The sequence below is a fragment of the Nothobranchius furzeri genome, chromosome 7 (genome assembly GCF_043380555.1).
Source record: "Nothobranchius furzeri strain GRZ-AD chromosome 7, NfurGRZ-RIMD1, whole genome shotgun sequence".
Lineage (NCBI taxonomy): Eukaryota > Metazoa > Chordata > Actinopteri > Cyprinodontiformes > Nothobranchiidae > Nothobranchius > Nothobranchius furzeri.
This window is the reverse complement of record NC_091747.1, coordinates 80,525,152-80,533,867: the sequence shown is the minus strand read 5'-3', so window position 1 is coordinate 80,533,867 and position 8,716 is coordinate 80,525,152. Positions and strand designations below refer to the sequence as shown.

Genomic DNA, 8,716 nt, shown 5'->3' with positions numbered 1-8,716 from the left:
CAGCATACTGCAAGGGACACGGACGTACTACGTAAAGCTGGTATTGAACGAGTATTGAACACATACTGACTACTGCATTGGTGTTATTGTGTAACAGGATAATGCCAGTACTGCTTAAACTGAGGAGTTATACACTCTTACTGCAGAGGGAATGAAGGACCTATGGTAGTGTTCTGTTTTACATCTGGGATGTCTCAGTCTGCCTCTGAAGGAGCTGTCCATGGTCTCCACAGTGGAACCAGTGGGTGGGAGGGTTTGTTAAGATGGAGGTCATCTTCCCCAGCATCCTCCTTTCACACATCTCAACTGAATCCAGTGGGCAGTTCATAACCGAGATAGCTTAGTGAACTAGCTTGTTCAGTCTCTTCCTGTCAGAGCTGCCTGCACCCCAACAGACCACAGCAGAGTGGTTAACAGAGCCAACCACAGAGTGATAAAAGGATTTTAGCAGCTGGGAAGAACACAGAAGGACCTCAGCCTCCTCAGGATGTGGAGGCGGCTTAGGCCCTTCTTATAGAGCAGGGATTCCCAAAGTGTGGTGCGCGCACCCCCAGGGGTGCGCGAGCTGCCGCTAGGGGGTGCGCGAGGTGAAAAGTGTAATGGCTGCAGAGCTCAGAGAAGTCTGTCATATGTCACTATTAGCGTAGAAACTCATTTGTGGGTGGGCCAAAGAAAAAGCAAGTGGGCACAATTAATGTAATTGAAAACAAGTATATTTTTGCGCGCGCACGCGTGTCCTCCACATGTGCCCTAGCTTCATAATAAAAATGCGCCGAGCTTCAGCACTCTGGCCTGCGCACGCCGATATGTTCCGTATTTGATCATTTTTAACGGTGTTGGAGGAATCTGAAGGTGAGTCATTCTGGCAGATTGTAATTAACACCTCTCTCATGCAGGTGTTCTGACATTGTAAACCTCACACACAGAACATTGTGGATGTAACTAAATAACAAGAAATGATTCCCATTCAGGCTATTGACAGCGCGCTGAAGATCTGAAGTTCAGAGTGCATCTGTCAGAGGTCAGACGCGTTCCGGCTGAACCACGGCTCACGGGTGCACAAGTGAGCACATCTGGGCTGGGCAGAAGTCATTTTACAACATTGGTTTAAATAGCGTGAGACGCGGTGACCTGAGCGGCTGTGCCGCGCACACACACACACACAGATTCAATAAGCGCACACGCTGCTTTAACGCCAGCGGACTGAACGCTGCCTCCACCGTGATAAAAACTTTTAAGAGGTTATTTTTCATTCAAGGTCAAATTAAAGGAGACATAACATGAAAAACCCACTTTTTTATCCATTAACACGGTGTGTTTCACATTTTAAGTGTCTAAGTGAGCAAAAAGGCTTATATTATTCACTGGAGTTGCTATTTAGATATTTAATAATTAAGTTTTGGGCATATTTGTCCACCCGTTCAGTTTTTACATTATCAGTAATTAATTTAGTGAGGATAACTACCAAATATGGTAATGGCCCTCGGCTAAACACAGAGCCAATCCGCCATTTTTTCTTCTCGCTAAGATTTTTTGTAGTCCTATTGGAAAAATGCAGAATGTCTGGTTATTTTAGCCACACACAGCTCAAAACTGTTCCTCGTTTTAAGGAAGGGTGGTGTGGCAGTATTTAAACCCAGGAGCTGATGACACTACTGCTAAAAAAACACAGAAGAAAAAGTAGTGTGTTTGCGTTTGTTTGTGTGTGTGTGTGCGTGCGCGCGCGCGCGCGTGGTTCGTTCGTTCTGTCTCCAGGCTAGTGGCTAAGTACTGAGGGCTTCATCTATCTAAAAGGAGTTATTTCCATCTGAATTTGGCAGCACCGGGACACAGCAGCAGAGCGGTAAGCTTCATATCACTCTAAAATGTCGACAAACTTTACTTTAGATTTACGGGCATTAGCAGCACTAAAGCGTTAGCATCCGGCTTGCTATCGCTAGCACAGTATGCTAGTAAAGTTAGCACCCAGATTAATGTGGATTTGGCTGATTTTCGTGGAATAAAACGTGATTTCTGATCAACGCCTTCTTTTACACCAGATGATAACCTCCCACTGATTGTAACAGCAGAGAGCCTGTGTGTTATTCTACATGAGTGTGATGTAATCTTAGCATCCAGTAAATAAAGTCCCATATCAGCTAAAATGCAGCGTGACAAAGTCATTAAAGTGCGTCAACACAGTGGATTTAATAGAGTTTTAAAGAACGATCTCTAAGTGAAGTGAGGTTAGTTTTTTGTCTCACTGCAGATATAAAAACTAACTGCATCAGTCAGACGCAGCAAAGCTCACCGTCTGTATGAGCGTGAGCGTCGGAAAGCTGATAAAATTGGCTGTAAAATAATTAAAACAAAGTAAAAATGTTCCTTTGCTTTTTAGAGTCCACATCCAGAAGACTGGAGCCGTGTTTCACTGACAGGCTGTCAGACTAACGCCCTGATGAGCTCAGCTGGGACAAACTGGTCTGATGTTTAGGTAAGTGAAGATCTGCTTCTCCAAGTCCTTGAGATGCTAGTAAAAAATAATTTAGCCAGCTTGCTAATGTTACTTTTCTTCTCCTCTAAGGAACACAGAACGTTCAGATGTTGGCGTTTCACGTCACCTACTGAGGAAGGAGACCCACCAGTAAAGAGACGGTCTGGACCAGACCAAAGTGAGTGATGACACTTCAGCCACCCTCATCATTAAGAACACCTCACCCCCTGAATCACTCCGTCTGATGACAGCAGAGTGATTTATTTGATGTTTTACTTGTTTAGTCTGTTTAGAAATTATTGAATTACATTATTTTCTGTAATCCACCATCTGATCTGGATGTGTGCAGAATAACTTTCCCCAAATTCAGCAGCAGCTGGCCTACAAAAACAGCTGCAGCATGTAGTAAGTCTGTCTGCACTGCTCTCTAATGAGCTTCCTTTCATAAGGAATCATTTGTATAATTTTAGTGTCACTATTTTATTACATTTGTAGGAAAATATGAAGTCACTGCAGCAAAGTGAACTTGTGAACAAACACAAAAGTGACTATAAACATGAAAGCTAAAGAAACAACTTTCCTAAAGCTGCTTGTAAACAAAATATGTCATTAAAGTTATTGTCTATCATTGCAGAATATGGCGATGACATCATGGAACTGGTCTTTGGAAAAGTTTTCCCTGAACCAACTCCGTTTCTAGATGAGGTAGAGAAGATCTGCATCTCACCAACTCTCTGGTCTCAGTATTCAGACAACGGAGGTTTCCCACTGTTGTCCAGGACCAGTTTGAAGCCCACATACTGCCCCTCCCTCATCATCAGGAAACATCAATCCGTATCCTGAGGACAACAGAAGACGGCAGGAGGACAGGAACTCTGAGACCTAGACACCACCAGCACCGAGACACAAAGCACCTGTGTGCACAACGCCTGTTTAACTACTAAAGCCTGTTTATTATATTGTTCTACTTATTTGCTGTGAGGTTAATACTTAGAAAATTTGTATATTAATGTAAACAATAAAAAAAATCACTGATTGTATGCTTTCTTTTAGATGTAATGGTCCAAACTCAGCCTTGTAGACATTTATTGCATCCTGTAGGTAAATACACAGAACAGGCTCAGGTCCAGGATGACCCAGCATGCTCTTCTTCCATTCTGGCTGTTAGGGATTGTATCAATAACTCAATGCCTACTGATGTTTTCACCTAACGGTATTTATTTAGAATGCAGGTAAGATTTAACTATATTTGTTAGCAAAGCAGACTGATCTTGGGAATTTCACTGCAGCACTGATGTCCACCTCTCTGTACACATTAGAGAGAATTACCACTTTACAGCTAAACACATTTAATAAAGATATAGGCTACGCATTGCAGACAATAAAAACAAAGTTGTAAGCATTAGAATTATAATGATGACATTAAAGAACACTTGGAGGAATGTTCTTTATTTTTGACTAGAATCTCAAATCTTTAAATTAAAATGTAACTGCTTTTTATCCATTTTCAGCCATTAAGACACCCAATATAAAATAAGACTACTTATAAAATTATTTATAATTATATGTATGTATATAGATAGAGATCTTAATAAAATATATTCTTTGAATGGTGTTTTAATGAGCTGTATCATTTTTTTAAACATTTTTTACAGAAATAAGCAAGCAGCATTCTTTGTGTGTGTGTGTGCGCGCGCGTGTGCCTGCTCGCTTGTCCCTCCGTCGGCCGTGACGGGTGTGTGTGAGTGACTACAGACAAATGCATGAGAGAGTTAGCAGCCATGAAACAGCTTGATGAACTACTCTCCCCACGTGTTTTAAAAATGCTAATATGCTATGCTAAATCTGCTATGCTAAATAATGATTTCTCTATAGAACTACAAAGTCCGACTGGGGGAGGAGAGTACAGGACTGCACTATGGAGGGGGGCGGAGTTTACAGCTCCTCCTACAGTTTAAAGAGACAGTACCCCAAAACGGCTCGTTCTCAAGACTCTCCTCAGAACAGGGGTAGATGAGGGTCTGTAGAGCAACAATAATGAGGAAATCAGACCAAAGAACTGCAGTTCCACTGTTTTTAGACCCCCAACTGAAGGATTTAGATGTAAAAAGGAATAACTTAAAAGCATGTTATGTCTCCTTTAAGATTCTGTAAATCCTCTAATACAGGCCAGTATTCAATTAAAGGCCGGGCCTCCAATTTTGGCCATAATGGCCAGTCTCTTATTGTGGCCGGGTGGAATGTGGTAACAAGTAAGTATGAGCGTCCCAGTGGCAGGGTTATAGTCCCCAAATCAACCAGCAGGAGGCAGTAGAGGTTCACACAGACCTTTATTAGGCTTGTTCTTCAACGCTTTGTAACGCTACAGACACGATCCTCTATCACGCTCCTACCACACAGAGTCACGGTGTCAGTTAACCATGCTAATTCAACCCCTCCACAGAACACACATCACCTTCCCTGTGGCTTACATAACACTCACACAACACGCAAACCAGCACATAGGAACTAGCAGAACGATAGGAAACACATATAACACAATACCCAGAATGCACCTGGCTTACAACCCCAGCCAGGTCATTACACTATCAAGTTCAAAGAGAACGTGCTGATTATGCTGCAGAACACTCTGGAGAGCAGCAGTAGGGGGTGTATGAACTAGTCAACTTCACTATACAGTAATCCCTCGCTACTTCGTGGTTCGTTCATCGCGGATTCGCTGCTTCGCGGATTTTTTCTTTGGAGCATTTTTCAGGGGGAATTCGCAGATTTGCGGTATTTTTCACTGATTCGCGGTATTTTTCTATGCGAAATATCAAGAAATTCTTGTTTTTTTTCATCAATTTCATCATAAAATGCACTTTTTGTAATAAAACTAAAAAAAAAACAAGTAAAAAAATTTATTTCTTGAGTTTTACCCACAAAAAGAGAATGTGATCATACGATAATTCAATAGGGAGCGTGGTTTCACAGACGCGGAAGTGATAGCGTCGGTGAAACGCCGGCTGATCTAGGAAACCCCCGAGCGTTCGAGCGTCAACGAAGTGACACGGAAATGCCGGGCTTTCCAGAAGTAAGTAAGATAACTTACTATGAGCTGATAGTTCGTTGGATTGATCGGTAGGTTGGAAACTCTGATCATGAATCTGAAGAAACGATGACTGAGTGGTGAGCTGGAAAGGCGACTTCCGTTTATAGCCGCGGTTTGTGACGTAGGTGCAACGTGGAGGGAATCCCCGCGACCGTAGGTACTGACACGCGATCGTTCATGTCGGTTCATTTCCTTTAATGTTTTCTGTCTTTTATTTGCGCCTGATGTGTATCGCTGCTGTGGAGCAGGGCGCATCAACTTGTCCTCCGATGCACAGATCACTGATGCGGCCGCCAAGCAGGGAGCGCTCAGCTGTTTTCGCGGTCGGTAGATCTGCCTCCTGAGCACGGCCACAGTAACAATCAGGTTTCGCCACCTCAAAAACTAATTTAACACGCGATCGTTCATGTCAGTTCATTTCCTTTAATGTTTTCTGTCTTTTATTTGCGCCTGATGCGTTTCGCTGCATGCTGTGGAGCGGGGCGCTGCACGCAGCACCTTGTCCTCTGACGCACTGATCACTGATACGGCCGCCAAACAGCGAGCGCTCCGCTGTTTTTGCGGTCGGTAGATCTTTTAGAACTGCAGTTCAAAGGTAACTCATGAGGTGAATAAATATGAACCCAGGTAGCAGTCTCTTTAGGATTGAGAGGAGATGCAGGAAGATAATAAACAGGCAGGACAGAAAAAGAGTCAAATAAAAACAAGTTCGTTTTTGTACCTGCTGTTGCAACAAACAGACACCATTGAAGGTAATCAGAAGTGAGCAACAGAAAATGAAATAATTATTTTAATGTTTAGAGCAGCAGGAACACTGAGAGGCTGCAGGCGCATCAGTGAGTTTGCGGCCGCTGCGCAGGGGGAGGGGGGAGAGGTCTGAAGCAGAAACTACCGTTGTTAAAATAAATGTGTTTAACTTTGAAAATGTGGGCGCAATTTTAATTGTCAAAAACTCCAGCGAACCATTAGTACATTTTGCTCAATTAGAAATAGAGGCCTGCCTCTAATACTGGCCCTCCTTCCAATAAAGGCCTGGAGCTTGATGAGCTTGAGTCAAATACAGGCCCGGGCCTGTATTAGAGGATTTACGGTAAACATGTTTACAGCCTGGTACCAGAACACATTTTAGGTTTAAATGATCTAGTTTACACTCATGACAACTCTGAGGGGGGTGAATTTTTTTCTCACTCTTCTGTTTAAGTGTATTAAAAGCCTAAAATTCTGTATAATTAATGAGCATCAAACCCACGTGACCACAGAGCTAGCTCCGTGGAAAGGCCTCAGTAGAGCCTTGGTCTGGCCTGGAAACTGCTCCGGGATTTTGAGTCTCTGTGTTTGTGTATTCTTTTTTGGATATTTTTTGTGCAATTGTTGGACAAAATGACTTGCTGTGGCATTAATAGAGCGTCCAAGGAGTCTCCACTTCATTTTTTTCAGTAAGTAAAATTATATTTAAGTATTTTAGGTCACTGCCGAGCTGAGTTTAGATTTTAACATGTACTGTTTAACCATGAAATTTAAATGTAATAGGGTAAAACCCAGTGCATTTAACATAATGCTGCACTTTAGAAAATGGGTTGAAATATAACATGTTGGTGGAGCTGGGTTCCCACTATCGGCTTGTGGAGCTCTCGGGAGACCGATGTTTTCCACCCGTTACTCCACCTCCCCGCAGCTCGGCGCATCTCTGTCTGATCGCGGCTTCTGTGTGCTGCGCAGGCTGCTGGCTTGTGGAGCTCTGGGATGGAAACCTTTCCACCCGGTTCTCCCCAGCGGCAGCTCTGCGCATCTCAGATCGCAGCGGCGCTTGTCTGCTGCGCGGCTGCCAGCTTGTGGAGGTCTCGGGAGACCTCTGTGTTCCACCAGGTTTTACCCAGCGGTCAGCCCGGCGTATCTCTGACTCAGAAGCTCTGGTGTTGTGCACAGTTAACTCCGGTTGTAGCTAGGTAGCTACCTCCGTTAGCTTAGCTCCCACCTCCGCGTTAGCTTTGGGTTAGCTTCAGGTTAGCTTGTAGCTAGTTCGACCGGGTTTCGTCAGTTGATCCCAGCCTTACAGCCCCACCCTCAGCTCCACCTCTCTTCCCTTTTGTGGAATCGTCTGGGCTTGACGGAACCTGTGACATGGTCAAAATGGCGGTGGTGGCCACCTCCCATTTTTCTTCAAAAACTTGTTATTGGAATGCTATGGAAACCCATTGTCCAATATTTAAATGTCGATGTTAAAAACCTATTATTGGAGCCTATGGAAACGAATTGTCCGGTAAATATGTCGATCCTTTATCAGCGGGCAGCAGAGGGCCCGCTCTCCCCTCACCGATGACACAGTCCCATGCACGATCCAATGTGTAAACCCCACCATCTCTGTTCGTGGTCCGTATCCACGTCTCCTTATCTCTATGGCTTCCTTTATCCATCTTTTGTATTTCCATTTTGCAGTCGGAAAATGAAACTGTCAGCAAGGTAAAAAAACTTTTCTGTGTTTAAAAAAGAACCAAAAATGCAGCAAACATGAAAAAAGGTAGTGAGAGAAACATGTGTCACTGAGTGAACCCGGTATATCACAGGAATCAGTTTTAACTTTTTAACACATTCTAAACAATTCTTTATTGCTCTCCCTGAGATTTAGTGTGTTAATTAACATCTCACTGGGAATGACATTTCCATGTTTGCTTTCTCTGAAATGGTAAAATCAGTGCCATCTCATCTCCTTCAGAAGCAGCCAGGCAACTGGATGAAGTGGGGATCTGTCACAGAAGCTAATTAATGGAGACAAAAACCAATTACAACATTGTAAAGCAATAGGCGTGTTTCCACTGTCAGAACTTCAGGGTAATTTTACTGGAACTTCCTGCATTTTGTTTACTGGGCCATTTTCAGGAACTTTCAGAGGACCTGAACAAGGGTAGGTACTTGAAAGCCTGGTCCGGTAGAAGAGCAGAATCTTTGGTTAACTCATGCTGATCTATTGTAAATCTGTAGGAAATGACATCAGCAGACATCCAAAACAGTAATTGTAAAATGAAAGATAGGGTATGTAGTTTCAAAATTTTCAAGTAACTTGAAAAAAGCTTAAATTTCATTTTCGGGTAGGTGATCCTTCATAATTTGTATTTCCACTAAGTCCCTCCCCTGGTCTCTACTGTCAGGATCTG

At 43.3% G+C, this 8,716-nt stretch overlaps 1 long non-coding RNA gene across 1 annotated transcript; it reads left to right on the top strand.

The window, feature by feature from the left end:
* The first annotated feature begins 1,475 nt into the window (after positions 1–1,475).
* LOC139070823 (uncharacterized) lies at positions 1,476–5,931 on the top strand. Its single transcript, XR_011521274.1, has 4 exons — positions 1,476–1,843; positions 2,378–2,473; positions 2,564–2,651; positions 3,108–5,931. It is a non-coding gene; the product is annotated as an uncharacterized lncRNA (long non-coding RNA).
* Positions 5,932–8,716: the final 2,785 nt, after the last annotated feature.